A 20,099-nucleotide genomic window follows, 5' to 3' on the forward strand; every position below is an offset into this window, starting at 1 on the left:
TTGGCAAACTGTTCGAGCGACTTGTACATCACCGCCTCAACGACTACCTCGAAGAAAAGCATTTATACCCACTGACAATGTTTGGTTTTCGCGCCAAACTGTCAACGCAGGACATTCTTTTACAACTTAAGGAGCAGGTGCTAGACCATCTCAGCCGCACCACGCCTCGCACCATCCTTGCGCTGGACGCAAAAGGCGCATTTGACAACGTTACTCACCAAGCGATTCTAGACAACCTCAACGCCACCCACTGCGGGTCTCGCACCTTCAACTATGTTGCAGCGTTTCTCCGAGAGCGCACGGCTACTATCAAGCTCGGAAGTCTAACCTCGGCATCATCAGAACACCCCCCTAAAGGGACACCGCAAGGATCTGTAATATCCCCCCCTACTTTTCAATATCGCATTACTTGAACTACCTACTCTTCTGAACAAAATACCCAACCTTCAACATGCCATATACGCCGACGACATTACTTTCTGGACTACCTCTGGTTCCAGTGGAGAACAGCAAGACGCCCTCCAAAAAGCTGTAGACACCACCGTCAACTACCTTCGTCCCAGGGGCCTGACCTGTGAACCTGCCAAATCAGCCCTTCTCATCCTGCGGGCCCGATCACGTGGCCGCCCTCCTCCTCTCACACCTGATCCTGAAGTGTCGATTCAAGGCGAACTTATCCCCTCCGTGACCACCCTCCGCGTCCTCGGCGTCCCCTTCCATCGGGACGGGCACGGGTACAGCGCTCATTCCGCAACTTCAGACATCCATTACTCGCCTAACCCATCTTATCCGCAGAATCCGCAGCCGACATCACGGCCTCACTGAATGGGAAATTTGTCGTCTGGTCCAAGCTCTCCTGATCAGCAAAATCACCTATGCCACACCGTAACTCAATCTTCGACCACAAGAAACCGCTAAAATTGAAGCCCTCATTCGTAAAGCATACAAAACGGCTCTTGGCCTCCCCATTTACACCTCTACGGACAAACTGCTCAAGCTGGGCATACACAACGTCCTTGGCGAGCTTGTGGAGGCTCAGCGAAACTCCCAACTTCAACGCCTCAGCTTAACGCCAACTGGCCATTCCGTTCTCCGCACGCTCGGCTACCCTGCACCGCTAAATCAAGACCGACCACAACGCCTCCCAACTACCATCAAGCACCGTATCCACGTTTCCCCCATACCACGACATATGCATCCCACCTTCAACAGAGGCCGTCGGGAAGCGCGGGTCCGCTATCTCATGAAGAAGCTAGCGGATGACCCCCAGGTCCGTTACACTGACGTCGCCTATGACTCCTGCGCTCGACGCACAACTTTGGTCACCCTAAAATCACGCTGGCCGAATCTCCACGTCTGTCACCACGCACACCAACCAAATACAGACGGCAGAAGCTCTGGCAATCGCCTTCGCAGCCACCACCCATGCCAAGCATCCGCACATCACTGTAGTCTCCGACTCACAGCAGGCATGCCGCCTCTACCAGGCAGGTCTAGCCCCACCCCAGGCCATTCCACTCCTCCAGCGTCTACCTGACGAGACCACCATTACGATCGTCTGGACTCCCCGGACACTCCGGCCTTCCGGGGAACGAAGCGGCCCACGCCGCCGCCCGAGCTCTGCACTTCCGGGCATTCTCCACCGATGGTCAAGTGATCCCATCACCCCCGCACGAACGACGACCTCCTCCAAATTCCTCTTGATAACACGTACAATGCCCTTCTGTACCACTACACCCTTACCCGCCGAGTCTACCCCCCTCCACACCACTCCCTAACCAACCCAGCAAGCCATAATCTATCGTCGCCTTCAGGACCGGTACCTTTTACAACCACGTCATCCTCTACCAGATCGCACCCACTATCTACCCCCCGTCAATGCCAACACTGCGACACTCCACTCACCACATTCCACCTCGTATACTCCTGTCCCCACTCCCCTAACCCACCCCCTTCCCCACCCCGGAGCAGTGGGAGACTGAGCTGACCAGCCCCGGACCCGGCCCGGCAGAGGGCCTTGGTTTCTCGGGCCATTGAGTCGGCCCGGTCGAGAGGCATCCTGGACTAGGGACGCTTCACCACCACCCTTTCCCCTTTCCCCTTTGCTCCAATAAACGTTTACTACTACTACTACAAGCAGGCGCGTGCTTGGGGCGTTCCTTTCCTTTGTGCTGGGTGAATGCGGCTGAATCAATCACGCTGCTGCTGAGGCAACGTCAACGAAAAATATGATTGATTTTCCAGGAAGGAACTCCTGCAGACGGTGCAAAGAATATTCTTTCGTGCTACCGTATAACCAGACATTCTTTTCTAGAAAATGGAGAGAGAGGAGAGAGAGAGAGAGAGAGAGAGAGAGAGAGAGAGAGAGAGAGAGAGAGAGAGAGAGAGAGAGAGAGAGAGAGAGAGAGAGAGAGAGAGAGAGAGGAAATAATAATGTTTCATCAAAAGGAGAAAGCTTTGTGCTAGACGAGAGTCTACCATTTCAGCGGGATCTCATGGTCGAGCGGTTGGTCGTGGTCTTTTTTTTTTTTTGTCTCGAATGAGTTCAGCTATCCATGTATCCAAGGACAGTACTATAGAGGGTTGAGTGTGGTGTTAATTGCGAGTGGATTTGAAGGCGTTCCAGGGTGTTATAACACACTGGCACGCCTTCAAGTGCATATATGCACTGTCGTAAAGGGCATCAGCGCTGTGGGGCGCACTCGTAAATCTAGTCGGGGATGCCCCGTTCTTGGTTGGTAGTTCGGGTTCTAGCGACGACTTCTTGTTGCGCCGCGAGGTCCGAGAGACAGGTAATTGATGGCAGTGGCCTGTGCATACTGATTATCTTCCCTGTTTTAGACTTGTCAGCCGGGCTGCAAAAGAGAAGCTAAATAGTACACTGAGGCCGGTCGCTGCAATTCCCTCCCTTTCTCTGCACAAAGTTTCTCGGATGGGGTACAGGCTATGCACGTCGTGATCTGTTCATTTTGAAACGCCCTGCTTTTTGGGCTACCGTTTGCATTAAGTAATTTGAAGTGACAGAAGCGGAATGAACTCATTCGCCGAGGAAAGCTTTCGAGTGTTCGGTAGGGTGGCTCGTCTGTGCGGGGCTCTCTTCGTCTCTGGTGCGTGGCACGGCGCCCTTCGAACAGTACGAACCGCGCTTCGAGGACTGGTACTCTCTTTACGTAGCCATCATGGCGGCCACTGGAGCCATTTACGAAGTGTTCATGCTCGCCTGTCGCGTTGTTTGGTACCTCTTGGAGAAGTCGCAGTTCTTCGACAAGCTTTTCATCATGCTGCATTTTACGGTAGCCGTCAACGTCTTGGCCAACTTTGTCGTCCTAAGTGCCGGGACCGTGCACGCTCGTCGAAGCCCTGCGGGCTACAAAGCGTCTGGAGCTGTCGATCGGCTTCAAGCAGCGCGATATACGCTGGGTGCACAAATACTCAGGAGCACTGTTTCTGCTCGCGACGATCGCGGCGTGCGGGCTATGCCGGGTGTTCGTGGTCGCGGAGATAACGAACGACTTTTCGCCGTTCGCTGCCTCCCTGTTGTCTCTGCTGTCCGTCGTCTTCGGCCTGTTCTTCGGTTCTACCGGGGCGCTGGTGCTGTATTGCGAGAAGTACTTCTGCGACGTCATGGCGAACTACGTTAACTTCCAGAAGGGACGAGCGAAGGAGCTGTTGTGCGAGGCACACCGTCTCACAGAAGCAGACGTCGTAATAGCGATTGAGGGGATTTGCTCGAGCTGCGTGGCGGCGGCGAAGATCGTCCGGACGGTGGACAAGTGGCTTCGGTACCCGACGGTGGTCTATTTCCTCAGCGCAACTTCCGCCGTGTGCGTGGTTCTGTACGGATGGTTCGGAGCCCGAACGTCGACGAGAAAGCTGCTCTTCACCGGCCTCTACGCCATCGGCGCATGCGTGCCCATCGTAGACGTGTCCTTCGCTTCAAGCAAGATGAAGACAGAGGCGGCGCACCTCAAGGAGGTTCTTGAATCGGCCGCAACGTTCCACCTCCCAGCGAGGGTGGCCCGCCTGGTACGATTCATGAGGTTGTAAAAAACATGCTATAGGCAAAATAAATTTTGGGGCGTGAAATTTTAAAGTGCGCGAGTGGCACCGTTCTTACAACGGTAGCAGTTCACACTGGATAACTGATTTCCGCCCTTTTTGTATTTATATTACGCAGCATTTTCTTTGCATAAGCTGGCGTAGTACGTTCCCTCGAACTAACGTACACCCTTGTCTGGACGAGTTGGTGCATAACCCCATGGGATTCGTATTTCCTGTATTTCTAGAACTCCTAGCATATTCCCATATCCGATCCCTTGAAGTCACTTTTATCGGCTATATACTCCCATTTCGCAGAGGCGTCCTTGGGTGCCTAGCAGTCCAAGTTTAGAACATGCTGTTCACAACATATAGGACTTTGCCGAACAGGAAAACCTAGGGGAAGGACCTACACTTGCGAATCTGGACCATTTGATCATATCCCATTCGAAATCCCTTGCCACTAAAGCTCATATATTTAGCGCCATCCCTATGAAATAAATTATTGAAAAACTCTTCCAGAAATGCCTAGTTTGCGTCAAAAAATGTTATGTGCTGTATAGAACAGCGGTAGGGCAGCTGAACTGGTACGGCGGGCATCAGCAGTAGAGGCGTTTGTAGTTGTAACTGTAGTGGTGCGATGAGACGATGCTTGTGTGTCTTTAGCACAAGGGCTACCGGGCGAAAGAGTGCCTCGGTTGTAGTAGTAATTGGCGCGGTGGTAGGGGTAGCGCAGTAGTCGGGGGCAGTGGTAGCGATTGTAATGGTTATAGTCGTGGTAGTTGCTGCTGTAATATATGTAGTGTGGGGTATTGGTAAAAGTAGCGTTCTTTTGCGAAATTTTTATTCTTATGAATGCGACACAAAGGACACAGACGCCAACTTGAAAGAAAAGAATGCTTGGCATCTAAAAGTACAGCTTCATTTATTCGTGCCGTGGCCCGCGTTCTTTTCAATGTCCTGAGTCTATTTTGAACAGAAATTCAGTTTCAGTCCCCACATCCTCTTCGCAATTTATGTTTTTTCTGTCTACTCGCTACCGTGATGCCGTTACTGCACTGCCGGCCGTGACCTGTGATTGAATTGGTTTTCTCTTCAGATCGAGGTCGCCAGCGCAATCATAGACGTGGAGCAGCTGTCTTTTACAGGCTGGGGATTCTTCAAAATCGACAGGCGCCTGTTAACTTCGGTACGTCATCTTCATTGAAAGGCCCATACACCGAGGAAAGCTTTATTTCACAGAAATATAATATTAGTCGGGAGCCATGAGCAGGCTGAGCTTAGTTGTAGAGCGTGCAAAGCGTTGCATTTGAAAGTGCTGTTGTTTGCCCACGTGGGAAGCATGGTTGTCCCTGAACTTAACCGAAGGTAACTTTCCTTGGTCACTGCTCTGTGTACGATTATTCGCTCGGTCACCAAGGTGGATCAAACAGAGAGGGGCCGGGAAGCGATTTTTCGTGAAAACCAGGAGGATGGCGACTGCAGAGGAGTGGCTATATAAAATGGGAAGGAATAGGAACACACGAGGATGAAACGGCAATAAAGTGGTAAAAACCCCTCATATGTTAATATCAGACGTGAACAGTCGGACCGTGAGATGTACGCGAAAAGAATCTTCTTGTAGGGTGGCGTGAGCCCTGCTAATTGCTAGGGCCCTCTAAATTGGCTGTGTACAAGCCCTCGCCCGAGAAGAGACAAACTTATGTTGCATCTGTCACCCCCGAAGAGGAGGACGGAACATGCCTTTCAGCGCAATTAAAGGGGCACTGACACAAAATTTTGAAGGCGAGATAACTTCGGAGATAGATTGGTGGGAACACATATACATCATCTGCAAAATATCAGCGGCGAATACAGCCTAGAACATATTTAAAATCAATTTTAAAGTGTGCGAAACGCAACCGAGCAGCCAGCAGAGAACCACGCGCAATCGACATCCCGAGAATATTGTGTAAATAAACAACATCAAAACACGTCACGAGTTTGTGTTTGCCGCTTCCGCACTGCCGGCGTTTTTCGCCGGCTCGCCGCTCCGATCGGAGGGTCGGAGGGCGGAGCTTCTGCTCTCGAGAACGAACGACCCGATCGTTGGCGGCGGAGGCGCCGTGATTTCGTCAGCTCATCGGGCAGCGTGTTTCCAAACGCTTCGCTGTACAGAGCACCCACGTGACATGTGTGATGTCACTGCTCGCGCTATTCTTTTGAGCGCCTGCTAAAACGAGCCCGCCGTTCTGGCTCTGTAGCCTTGACGTAGGGCACTGAGTTATTGGCGCTGACGGCTTGGGTTCGAGCCCCAGCACGTCTATCTCATGTTTTTTTTTCATTGCCTATTTTATTTCTACATTTCATTTTTTTTTTTCAAAACTGAAATCTATGCGTCGTTTTTGTTAATAATGGTGATTTGGTATGTTTTAGGTCGCTTTAGGCTTGGGGCGCAGCCAATGACCACGTTGAATTACCGTTCTCTATCGCGCGAACAGACATGTCACGTGGGTGCTCTGTGCAGCGAAGCGTTTGGAAATACGCCATCGGGCAGCTGGCCGCGACCAAAGTTCTACAGCGATTCCATGCACTCTGTTTCTATTACTGTTTATTACCATTGGATGCGAGAACGCGCCAGAGGCACGAAAAGCCCACTGAGCTAGCCGCACGGTCGCTGTGCAGGCGGCGGCCACGGCCGCGAAGTGGCCCAGGCCGGCGCAGGTAGCTCGAGTGATAGCTCGTTACCGCTGCACGAAATTGTCCCCAAGTCCCGACCATGGTGGCTTACATGAGAAAGGAGTTAATGATGCGATGGCCGGTTGCATTAAAAATTGTCATCTGCACCACTTACGAGAGCGGCACTCGAATATCCGCCGCAGTGCTAAGCCGAACACATCTGTAGGCGGACCTGTAGGCAGACCGGCCGGCTGCCTACAGGTCCCAGCGCGCGTCTTGCCACCCACCGTCTCGAGCGTCACGCGTCGTTCTTTAGCCGCGGTAGCATTTGCACTCGCAGCGCCTGCGTCACATCCACGGTCGCTTTTTAATTAAGCGCCTCACGAGATCAGTACGTGGGGTCATTCGCAGAAACTGCCGTCGATGCGGATTCGACAGTGCTACGGCGGCTCTGCTCTGTGATATCCCTCCGACGGTCACGTGGTCAGCTTTGTTCACACAAAATCCACAAAATCCATCGTTTCGCGGCACTCGCTGAAACCGAAACTGCGACTGGCCACATTGAAAATGCCTCTAATTAAACAACCGTCGCACGCTGAAGCAAATGAGGTTTCTACAGGTTATCAGTAGGTCACTAGCTACTTATCGCAACAAAAAAAAAACAAGATGCAAAATTTTTGTGTCAGTGCCCCTTTAAGGCTCAACGGGCACAAGCACGCACCCATCAAAAGCTATTGATAAGAATATATGCCTCCGGGTGCTGTTTATTGCGGACGCGCACAGAAAGCAGTTCTTCCCCGCTTCCGCAAAGCATACGCAGGGATGAACGCAGGTCAGACAGCTCCTTTCTAAACGCCAACAGCGCAATATAGGCTATATAATGGCGTATTCGGTTGGGAGTTTGAGCGCTCTGGAGTGCTCTGGAAAGCGGCCGCACCTTCGGTTGGTAGAATTCGAGCGCTCGAAGTATATGGTTCTTTCGGAGTGTCAGCCTCCGACTCGGAACGCCCGGGAGGACGGGTCACGTGACACGAAACGCCACGGTTTACCCGGCGGCTTCCCGCGCTACAGGCGCGCTGCTCCTTAGCTGCTCATAGATCGCCGATGCATTCGGTTGGTACGCTGCCTCTTGCGCTCTGATTGCGAGCCGCCTTGGCGTCTGGCGACTCCGAGCCAGAGGACCGGAGCGGCCAACCGAATACGCCATACGTGTGAGGTGGGTGAGTGTATAGAAGGGTAGTTGCTAAATAATGACAGTGAAAACTGCGAAAAAAGCGAAGACCCAAAAAGAAATTAGACATGTCTGCCTCATTTCTTCTTGTCTCTATGCTTTTTTGCGCAGTCTTCCCTGTCGTGATGTACCAGCCAGCCAAAGGTTGCATCTTGCAAACTTTAACGTTCCTGCAATCTTTTTCCCTTGCAGTTCACGGCACTGGTGCTGACGTACTCGCTCATCCTCGTGCAGACCGGCCGCCGATTCGAAGCACCTCAGTGTTGACATCAGAGATGCACGAGTGACCACGAAGTGCAGAAAAGAAACTCCCCTCTAACGGTATTAAAAGGCTTGGGAGATCTTGGTCCCCGGAATATTGTTGACTTGCACCCAACGCGTTTACGGGTAATTCTGTACAAAACAAACCTATACGGCGATCGAGGTGTGCTTCACTTTGCTTCACTTTGTTACCTCAGATAACCCATGTAGGGTCACAGGTCTGCAAACGAAAATGTGGGCTGCGACGTTGTCTGCAATGGTTGACAGAGACCTGATGGCTGCAACGTCACAAAGAAGGCCATTCCAGTCCCCTGCTGCAAGGTGGGGGAAATGAGGCAGAAAACGCGTTACGGCTAACAGGCCTTGACATAAAGTAGGGCGACTTCACACGGATGGGCGGTGCGGCGAGATATTGGCGCGTTGGTGGGATGACGAAGTTAGCTGCTAGCTGCATTACGGCAATGATGCAGTTTGGTCTGCGGCTGAATAGATCTTTCTTTTGCCGGAACGCGCAGATATAAAGACGAATCAGATGTAACTTCACGCTTTCTTCGTGGTGTAGTGGTAATTAGGAAAATATTTATTGTCGGGTAGAGGGGGGAGTTCTGGAGACAGCCGTCGTAAGCTGTTACCACGTTCTCCACCCAATCTATGACTTCGTTATGTTATGGGTTGTAGGAGTTGAGCTGTGGATTGCAGCATTTCACGAATCAAACTTAGCTCTTCGTACGCTATTGTTGCAGACCCGAGGTCAGCGTGTTCATGTTCTGCGTGATAGTTGATTCGGGCCCTTCGTTCATGTTCGAAAAGCGCGCGACATGACTTGCTTGAGATCGTTCAGGCGAAGGCATAACGCTTAGCAGGAACTCAAGTAAAACAATGAATGTTACTCACGACTGCCTAAATTTGATCTTAATAGACAATAACAACAGAAAAAACACAGCGCCACCAGACCGACATAGAGGGGTCCAGGACGCCAGTGCCAACAGCGCCATCAGACACCCGACAGCGCCACCAGAACCACGTTGGTTACGGCGCCCAAGGAGAGACTGCGCCAGTGGTGGTGGCGGGCCCGGCAACCTGGGATCAGAGACGAGAGTGCTGCACACGGGGACACTGACTCATAGGGCGCCCCGTTATCCGCGCAGAGAGAGAGACTGTCCTATGCCATGCCTAGTGTCATAAGAAAACGTTTAAGAGTATCGGAACTCTTTTCTATTATTTTTCAGTGCCACTGTTATGATCATTGGTCAGTTCGCATCGCGTGACATTTGCTTACACTGCGAGGGTCATGGGCGCGGCAATTTTGTTGTTTATGCGTGTTAGTCGATCAACTGTGGTAATCTTAGTTTGTCCTCCTTGCTCTGCGACTGCGCACGACAGGCGTCGTTTCGAACGCGAGTCACAGATAGCGCTCTTCGCTGTAGTTCAGCTGCGGATGTGTGCCCAAAGATGACGTTTCGCTGTGTCTTTGGCAGTATTGTTCACAAATGACCTGGTAAACGTTACCGGTGAACCCGCCGCGGTGGCTCAGTGGCTAAGGCGTTGTGCTGCTGAGCACGAGGTCGCGGGTTCGATTCCCGGCCGCGGCGGCCGCTTTTCTGATGGAGGCGAAAAGCAAAAACGCCCGTGTGTGCGAGATTTTGGTGCACGTTAAATATCCCCAGGTGGTCAAAATTAATCCGGAGCCCTCCACTACGGCGCGCCTCATCACCTGCGTTGCGTCGGCGCGTTAAACCTCACAATCAATCATTCATTCATAAACTGCTCCGCTGTTAAAACATTCAAGAAGTAACAGTTACCAATCTTGGAAATGCCTACAGAACAGGCATGTCCGCTGTGGCCCGTTGCTCCTTCGTGACGGCTAGAGGCCTGCGAAACCAAAACAGACGCAATGTGCCCTCATTGTGAACTGATTGATTAATCGATTGATTTAAATTATTTAGCCATGTAAATAGAAAGCTGCCAATACTGCGTCCCTGGAGCAAAGGCAGAAATGCTTTATTTGCCATTTAATTTGTGATGCAAAACTATCGTTTCATTTTCACTTTGGTACAACTAAGCAACCAAAGCTTGCTTGGGGCTCTGACTCACGGCACGAGCACTCTTGTTTCTCAAGATGTACTACACACTCAAATTTGGTGGACAAAAGCAGGTATTTAGCAAGAAAACAGCGAGGAACTTTGTCCTGGGTACACCAGCCCCGCAAAGGCCACTTAAAACACATCCTGGACAAAACTTGCCGGCAGAGGGAACACTGTCTCCATGGTATCAGCTGCTGTCCACTATTCTCGCTACCTTGTGAAGTCGGTTCAGCTACTCCAGCAGCTCCGCATGTAGCTGCGACTCTCAGTGCACGAGTCCAAAATGACGAACAAGAGGCCGATGGCGGTCAGAGGAAAAAGACTAGACTCTGCCAGGGGCTGACGGCAAAGCGGGACCCAGGACGTCTACCACCGCCGATCAGATCCTGGGACGTTGAAGACTCGCAGCTAGGCTCGTCGTTGCGGCTGGGTTGCGAGCGGCATGCGCACAGAGCTGTCGGGCACCGGCCCGGTGCCGCCACGCGGGGCCAAGCCAGCTCCGCCGGTGCGGCCATTGGCAGGTGAAGGCGGCCGCAGCAGGGGGTGCACGGGGCCAACGGCCACCAGAGCGGCCGCCAGCGGTGAAGGCGCCCGCTGGGTCACCGCGTGCGCGTTCAGCCTGTTCTCCAGCTGCTGCGTGAACTCCGGGTTGGGTTCGCTCATGAACGGTGTCTCGCTGAACGCCAAGCAGAACTCCCCGATCTTGTGGATGTCGCTGCCTCTGCCAGTGTACAGTCGGAGGAGCCCTTCCAGAGCGAGGCGTACCCTCTGGTGATCTCGCAGATGTAGCCCGGCTGGAGTTATGCCCCGACTTCGCCCCACAGGCAGAAGAGCATGGACCCCGATCGGTCGGCCACCTTGAATGTCCGCACCGTGTTGCCTTTGGTCATGCTGACCTGCTCTATTTCCAGGATGATGAATGTCATGGTGAGGTTTCTCATTCCAGGCTTCAGGCCTCCGATAGTTACAGGCGGCTCCATTGCGCGCGGATCCGCACAGTCACGTTAACCCCTTGCGGCGATGTCATAGATGACTTGTTACACTGTTCTCTAAGCGCGCATTAACGGAATAAAACAACGTCGTGCTACGTACGCGATCTCCGCGTCTTTTTCTCTCGCGGCGTCCGAACTCTGTCTGCTGCGGTCAGTTCGTTAGCGCCCACGTGTAGGCCTGACTGCCCAACTATTGTGCACGGGCTCACCTGAAATGTCTCGGCAGAGGGCACTGCAGTTTACCTATAATATAGCTATGTAGCTATAATAAGAAATAACTAGAACATAGGGTGGTTCAAATGAGCTACCAAAAATGGAGCAAAAACAGGGCAACGACAGGGGAATCCCCTGTAGTCTTGCGATCATCTCGCCGCCACGCGGTGGTCAGTGGCAACTTGAAGTTCTGCATGGATAATTTAAAAACAAACAAACAAACCAATAATTATGAAATTGCATTAAATTTTAGCAAGCAAATAATTATTTACATAAATAATTGCACTTTATTATTGCTACTGCAAATGTGAAGAGGAATTCCCTGTATTCTTGTGATGGCGGCACCGCCTTGCGGCGGCAACCAACAGCTCTCACGTTGTCTGCTACACGAACTTCTGGGACGCGAAGCCGTTGCATTGACGACAATGGACCCCGTGGCCTGAAGATAGCGCATATGCATGTTAAAAACCGGGCGTGAAGCAAGCCGTCCTCTCGGCTAAGATATGCACCGGTAGCGCATCAGTTCGCCAAATATGTTTCTTCGCCTAATCCACCTGGTTTTTAACGTTTGCTGAAAAGCGCTGCCGGGCTCTGACTAGCACCTCGCTGCATAAACACGCACTTATGAGGCGAATATTCAGAAAATGTGACGTTGCAAGCATGTATAGGCATAGTTTCCTACACTAATATTTGTATGAAACTCTATGCGTCGGCGTAAATATGTGCATGACGTATTCGGCGCGAAGAAAATTGCGGTGCTGCTTTTTATAATAGCAAACTACACATTTGCCCGCGATTGTCTGTTCCAAGGGAGCACGAATATTTATTTCACTGTCAGAATGCGACTATGGCGTGTCGTGCCGAACAGAAAAAAACACTCAAGGTCTATATTGTAACCTTTAAAGGGACAGACAACAGATTTTTGTATCATATATGAAAGACAACCCCTTAAAACACCATCGCGCGACATTCTTTTGCTGATGACGCCCTAGAACTATTTAAATCAAATTTTTTAGAACTACGACCCATATGTGTCCTCCCCAAAAAATGCTGGCAACCATGATATACAGTAGCGCGGAAACATACTTTTGTCCTTACGAGACGAAAAACGGTATTTAAAATCTTGTACCCAGGTAAAAAAAACAGTGAATTGCAGGCTTTCTTATTATTTGTTTTATTATTCACTAGTCCATTTCGCACGAAGGTGCCATCTGTTAACGGATGAATGAGAGGTACTAGTTTAGTGCAAGAAAGTTTTGCTTGCTTATTCCTTTTTTGTTGTTTTAATGCGGTGCTTCTTGTGGGCCTGTACCGACGAGCCCCTACGCCCAATCACCACCCCGGAGCTATGGAAGGCGGCGCTGCAGTGCTCTTACCTGACGGACAGAGCAGCCAAGGTCGCTGAGCAGCTGCGGCTGCTGGCCACCCGCCCCGCCTAACAGGACCCAATTTAAATAAAGTGTTTCTCTCTCTCTCTCTCTCTCTCTATCTCTCTCTCTCTCTCCAGAAAAAACCTGAATATTTTTTTGGAAATGGAGCTTCACACTACAGACTGTGCAGAGGAAGCACGCTGGGATAGTAGTTTACTAGTTGGGGGGAAAAACGCAGCGCTGATAAACGGTACTGACGTATAGGAAAGGTACCGTGATCAACATGGTTTCCATGTGTTGGCAGCTTTTTTGTCCTGTTTTTTTCCAGTGTTTTTCATAAATATTTACCAGGGTGCCTTAACATGGCCTGTTCTTGTGTAACAAAAATGTCAACAGCGAAGCACTTATTAATGCTCACATGCTGCTCATTGATATCGGAGCAAAAGTACGTTCAGCAGTCATTTTATTGTTAACGCCATCCATGATCCATACACCTTCCAGCTGTACTGCAACTTTCACAAACACCGACAGACATTCACATCCACGCAGATGGCCTTGGCTAAAGTTCTTGCACAAGGTACTAACAAGTACTCTTGGGAGCGGGCAATGTCAATCTCGACACCAGCCATGTCCCCGTAGTTGTACTTAATAAACTTTTCTTAAAGCCTGTTGGCCTAAAGGATTGTTTAAGTACCCGTTTTGAAAAGAAACAGCTAATGGGCACACAACACACAACCCGTGAATGTGTTTTCTAGCAGCAGGCTTCTGACGAGACTTGCACCATTGTGAACGAAATTTGGGACATTTTATAATGCCCCTTACCACTAAGTAAATTCACTTGAGCAATTTCCCAAAACAGTTTACACAGTGCGGAGTTAAAAAGCAATAGGATGTGAAACATCCCCTCACAATTGGAAACTCTTCCTGTTCACTACCCCAAAGGCTTGGACAGCAGACGCTTAAAGGGACAGACAACCGATTTGTGTCGAGTATATATTCTCTATCCCAAATGAAAGGGCATCCCTTAAAGCAGCTTTACATGAACCGGTTGTGCTGATAACGCCCTAGAACTTTTTAAATCAAAATTTTTAGATCTACGAGCCGTATGTGTCCCTCCCAAAAATAATGCTGGCAACCATGACATAGAGTAGCTCGGCAACATACTTTTATCTGTATGCGAATTGAAAAACGGTATTTAAAAACTTTTCCCCAGCTAACAAAGTTTGGATCGCAGGCTTTCCTGTTCCTTTACGTGTGTTTTTAATGGAACGGTCTTGATTGATTGTAGGGTTTAACGCGCCGACGCAACGCAGGCGATGAGGCGCGCCGTAGTGGAGGGCTCCCGATTAATTTGACCAGCTGGGTATCTTTTAACGTGCGCCGAAATACCGTACACACGGGCATTTTTGCTTTTCGCCTCCATCAGAAAAGCGACCGCCGCGGCCGGGAATCGAGCCCGCGACCTCGTGCTCAGCAGCGCAACGCCTTAGTCACTGAGCCACCGCGGCGGGTAATGCAACGGTCTATTTTAGAGTTCCTGTATATCGCGTAGCGCAAGAGTTGCGCGTCTGATTGCCACATGCCGCGGGTTCCAGTTCGACAGGACAGCCCGCTTTCAGTGCTGCGCACAAGACCCCGTATTCAGTCAGTTCTGGTCAAGTGAGCATCGGCGGTTGTGGAAGCGGCGGCAGCGGCGCCTGATCATCTGATACGCAGCCGAGAATTGTGCGCCTGTTTTTTTCCGACCGCTCCTCGCCACTCCTCATCGCCGCTGCCGGGCGGCCTACATGCGAGACGGGTGGCTTTCCCGCGCTACCTGGAACTCAAGATGGCGGATGGACGCGCAACTCTGCTCCCCTAGGGGAGCTATATACAGGAACTCGTCTATTTTGCACGAATGCGCAATCTGTTGGGATGGACGATAGGCAGAATCTGGCTTCACGTTGTGGAGGTGGGAAGTTCGATTCTCCCCGGGCGCGACGTTTTTTTTAAGCTGCCGTTAGCGTATTTGGATACTGAAATCAAATATTTTGGCAGACCAAACGCCCCTGACTCAGGCAGAATCGTCAAAGCTCCTTCAATTGGTCTGTTTACTGAACGCTGCCATTGATTCTGGGCATAGAGGCTCAGTTTGCCACACTTAGTGCATCCCAGCGACGGTGGGTGGCGTGTTTTTAAAATTTTTAAATAATGTTTATAAATACATATGCAATTTAACCTTGTACAAATACTTGTATTAAAAGGTTTTCAATACTTAAATAAACGTTTCAGCAGTTACAGTAGCTGCAAGGTTTGCAGGTCACGTGACAGGGACACATATTGTAGTGTCAAGTTTCGACACTACGAACCGCCACCCTTCCGATTTCAGGAAGTTTGCAGTCAAATTAAAATTATTTCCCCCAATTTGTTTAGACATCACTTGGGGTTGCCGGGCTATATAAAACGCTGGCTTTCATATGAGCTAGATAACATATACGCGACAAAAATCGGTTGTCTGTCCCTTTAAGCACGCTTCACCAGTTGCGAATACAAGCATTATCAAGTTGAATTCCGCAGAGTGCTTGGGATGGGCATATAGATGGCACAGCCACTTGGAATTTGTGGATAGACTGCAAACCTCTGAGATAAGCTCTGATCATCATGAGCCCATCATGATGAGAGTGAATCGAAGTATTGTGGCTGGTTATGTTCAATTCCAACCAAGCCAAACACAAGGGTAAAGATGGAACGAGCTTATCAAAATACATACTCAAAGCGGATGCAGGAGGAAGTTTTGTTGCCTAACCAGGTTAGAGGAGGCAAAAGGCACTGGAGCAAAGGGAAGCAAAATAAAAGCCAAGCAGTAATTGTAAACGAAATCCTCCGGCGCTAGCAGACAATAAACTGGCGAGGGCGATGGGCTACGCTATCCATTCTTTGCCACTTCTTTACATCCATTTGAGGGGATAATAACTTTTCATCAAACTTGCTAGCTGGCAGTTCCGCGTACCCATGTGGATAATTTCAAGGTAGCAAAACGTTACAAAGCTGTTTCGTGTGCTTTCAATTATGGCTGCTTACAGGTTGCTTAAAATTCGCAGCTCATATTTAAGTCTTGCCTATCATTTCATTAAGACTTTCCAAGTTGAAAGCACAATGGTACTCGAAGCAACAAATTTGAACATAGATGAACAATAACTGAACTGTCACTTGCTTACCTTATGCATACCAGACTTCAAAGGACTATTTAGCACAAGTGCTAAATTTCTCCCACACGGCGATCTTATCGGCTTCACTTCTCCCATGCTTGCACAGTTGGAGCTTGAGCCTCCTTGCACAAGAAGCCAGCCAGTCAGCGGATGGTTTCAGCGCTATTTTGAGTAGATGTCCATGGACGGGCAGTTGGGCTCCACCCACGGAAGTGAAACTGCGCTCCTTGCACGGATTCGGCAGTGCCGCGTGCAGAGATCGTTTCCGCGGAGTAGTCAGGTTACACGTCTCGGCGATAGTAGTACTGCCCCGCGGGAAAAATTGCAGAATACATGCGAGGTCGGATTGCGTTCGATGATGCCAGGCGCTACATGACGACACTAGATTCGTGCACACGTTGACACTGCGTCACTCGCGTTGTCGTTTCATCAAAGCCTCGTTAGCCACGTTAGCCACCTCGTTAGACACGGCGCGACGCGATGGAAAATACTGATCCCCACATTTTATCATTGAGCCACCAGAAGCAGAACTCAAGGCTTGGCATGGAAGAAGCGAGGCACAAGTAGACAACGAATGCAGGCGCGTAAAGCCGATGGCACACGAACTGCAACACAACATGAAGCTTACGAAATATTAAACGACAACACGACAGTTCTAGGAGCCTGTGAAAAGCGGGGCGAAGGATCGTGCAGAAAAGGATGCGTTATGCTTAACAAGACGTGCAACAGCAAGATAACAAAAAATACCCAATCTAAATAATTACAAGCACACCTCCAACAAGAAAAAAAATTCCCCCGCACCTCCCCGAAGGGAATCGTGCAGAAATGCGAATGCATTGGGTGCACCGATGAGTGTGTTGCGAGTAATGGCGTAATTAATGACGAGAGTGTGAACATAATCATTTATTCATCAGCACCTGTTTGTGTTATCGTTGTACCTGACGGCCACAATCACTGCCTTGTGATCGCTAAAGTGCACGGTCAAAGGGTCTTTGAGAAGCATACGCGCGTCACAGTTTCGCGTAAAGACCAGATCAATGCAACTCCCGTGAATGGTAGTGGGGCACGTGTCGAAGCCGGCAGAGAGACAATGCATAGAGTGCCTGGTCTGCATGTACTCGACCAGCCACTCGCCACTCTTCTTGCGCACGTCAACGTTGAAGTCCCCAACCAAGACTATGGGGTCAGAGGGTTTGGAGCGCACGCGCACACTTTCCATAGCCGCGTCCAGCTGCGCGGCAACGGCGTCTCGACCGAGGTTGGGCGCGAGGTACACGGTCACCACAAAGACTCCGTCTCCGGTGTAGGCAAGGGTGTACAAGTCCTTGTACGGAGACGTGTCTCGAACGGAGACGTGGCAACGGCGTGCGATATCAAGTTCCCATACACGTTAGACACGAGACTAACACCGCAGTACTCGCCGTCCTTGCCGCTTCGAGCAAACTAGTACAGCTCGCTTCAAGCTCATGCGTTCGGCATTGAGCGCGGAGAGATAACACCTGCGGGCACACGCCGACGGAGCACGACAACCCCCGACTAAGAAATGCATTCGCATTTACGACGACGACGACGACGAAGGCAGAACTACGAGGCGCGCACTCACGTGCGCTCGCGCTGGAGGAATGCAGGCGCACGCCGCTCGATGGACGCAAGACAACCCCCGACTAATAAATTCATTCGCATTTAAAAGCGCCGCAGGCAGCCGAGCACGCAACGACGCGTCAGGCTTGCCGTTCGAACCACGGGCGTAGAACACCGGGACACAAGACGTGAACACCCTACTGCCGTCATCGTTAGCACAAAAAAGCGACATAATCAAATGACGTAAATATGACGTTTATTTTGTGACGTCACAGGAAGTCACGTGATTAGTTTAGCTTGACGTCGCTTCTATGCGGCAGTTGCTGCCGCGATGGGGGCACGTCTCGTACCCCACGCGTGGCACGAGACATACCCTTCCTACATCCCTAATCCTTCGGGAGACTAGCTGAGACCGCAAAGGAACCCAATAACGAACAGCGCGTTGTTCAAAACTCCGCATGTCTGCAGCTTTAACTACGCTTCGTTTTAGAAAGAGGACCCCACCCACCGACCCTGCGAAACAGTGTTGGCATGAAAGCTATAGGCAAGTTTTTAAAGGTACAAAATGGCACTAGCAGCATCACGTCGAACAGGCTGCAGCGGATATCGCACGCAGCATCAAAGCTGGACAAGGGATCAGGGTCAGAGGCGAGGTGCAGAAAGCCTGGCAGAGCAGAATCAGCGCTGAGAGGGAATCGCTGCTGTCGCTTGCAATTAGTATAGTCGCCGTTTTTTAACAGCAGAACTGTTTAGGCCGACAAAAATCCGTCCACGTAGGAAAAAAAAAAATCTCCGGACCGCCAGGCCCACGTTGCAGTGGTTGTGGGTTCCGAAGGGACATCAATCTCAGCTGCAACAGTCCGAACACCCGACACCGATGTCGCAAAAGAGACAGCCATCGCCCTAGCAGCCACCTACAGCAAAAAGCAAATTATTACAGTCATCACGGACTCGCAACAGGCGTGCCGGCATTACCTATCAGGGCGAATATCTCCGCATGCGCTCACACTTGTAAACCACGCCAAAACTCTCCCGACCATTCACATTGTTTGGACGCCTGGTCATGCCTCCCTCTCCGGGAATGAGGCGGCTCACGCCGCTGCCCGCCGCGACATTTTACACTGGGCATTCCCAAGGGAGGCCGACGACACTCCTCCAATCGCCTCGGCCAGGCACCCAGTCCCAAAGACATACACGGACATCTTATATCATTATCGCCGGGAGCACCTCCTTTACCCTCCTCCTCACTCATTACTCATTACACAAGACTCTCGAATCTGGCGCCGATTCGAAACACAGACTTGCTATAACATGGCAATTTTGCATCATATTTCACCAACTGTGTTTCCCTACAACTGCACAACATGAAATACACCAAACACCACCTATCACCTCGTATGGGAGTGCGTCAAACATCCCAACCCAATTCCATCACCAACATTGGAGCAGTGGGAGTACAGGCTGACCAGCTTCCAGCTCGAGGATCAGGAGTACCTGATCTCCCGGGCGAGGGCTGCTGGGGGGCCTGAAGGCGGCCTGGACAGAGGCCGCCACCCACTCGGCTTTTCCCCTCCCCTTTCCCTTAGAAAATAAGTGTTATTCCTCCTTTCCACCTACGAGCGCACGTGAGCGCGTGCCTCGTGGCGACCGCCCAGCGGCGTCCAGGCTTGCGCGTGGGCTTACGCCATATGAGGAGCTCCCGCCTTCGTCGCCGTGTAACGACCGAAGGGGATGACGACGTCCTCCACACCTACGACGACTCGACGAGGTCTAAAGACGCGAGGGCGCGTTACAAGAGAATTTGCCATACGCGTCTGTACTGTCGGAAGACAACGATGAAAGAGATGGCTACCATGCAAATCCTGCAAACTTGCCTCCTGTTGAAATAAGTCTCGACAACATTTTAAGTGCGAATGCACGTCTTAAGCGAGCCTGAATCGTCCACCGCCGTAGTCCGCATAGCAACAGCTGCGGGTGCGCGCGCTCCTCGTCTTCCCTAGCAACGGGGGGAGATGGGCACGCGCTGCCTGGCCGCTGACATGGCACATACCCACGTGGGGGATTGGCCAGGAATCGGGCGTGAGAAGGGCTAATGCACCCGCTTAAAGTAGTACAGACACAAAATTTCAAAGCTGAGATCCGCTCTAGCAATCAAGTACAACGACAACACAAATAGGTGTCTGTGAATAAATGCATCTTTCTTTCTTTGTAGTTGTGTGTGTGTGTGTGATCTCTCTTTCGCGAACATTACCGAACCGCGCAAATTCAACTCGTGCATTCGCACTTTCACATTCTTCCCCTCGGGGAAATGCGGGGAATTTTTTTCCTCCTAATGTGATATTATTGCCGCACCGATTACTCATCACTTTACTTGAAGATCATTTCTCCACTCTACATACTCGTGTCGTCATTGCCACAGATGCCTCGTAAAGTGATGAGAAGGCCAGGAGAGGAACATATCGGTCTCTCGATTGCTCCTTCTC

At 50.9% G+C, this 20,099-nt stretch overlaps 1 protein-coding gene, 1 long non-coding RNA gene and 1 pseudogene across 2 annotated transcripts in view; 1 reads left to right on the plus strand and 2 right to left on the minus strand.

Annotated features, from left to right (window-relative positions):
- Positions 1 to 8,254, plus strand: part of LOC144141450 (uncharacterized) — a 23,102-nt gene extending 14,848 nt beyond the window's left edge. Inside the window, exons 2-3 of the long non-coding RNA XR_013316609.1 lie at positions 5,138 to 5,227; positions 8,120 to 8,254. This is a non-coding gene — a long non-coding RNA (uncharacterized LOC144141450). The remainder of the gene's footprint in view (positions 1 to 5,137; positions 5,228 to 8,119) is intronic.
- LOC144142389 (uncharacterized) overlaps positions 1 to 20,099 on the minus strand; it is a 462,336-nt gene that overhangs the window by 91,114 nt on the left and 351,123 nt on the right. The gene's annotated exons all lie outside the window — the stretch shown is intronic.
- LOC144141352 (SOSS complex subunit B1 pseudogene) lies at positions 10,681 to 11,379 on the minus strand (annotated as a pseudogene).

This window comes from Haemaphysalis longicornis, unplaced genomic scaffold (genome assembly GCF_048455015.1).
Source record: "Haemaphysalis longicornis isolate Haplotype H1 unplaced genomic scaffold, Haemaphysalis longicornis Haplotype H1 scaffold_6, whole genome shotgun sequence".
NCBI lineage: Eukaryota > Metazoa > Arthropoda > Arachnida > Ixodida > Ixodidae > Haemaphysalis > Haemaphysalis longicornis.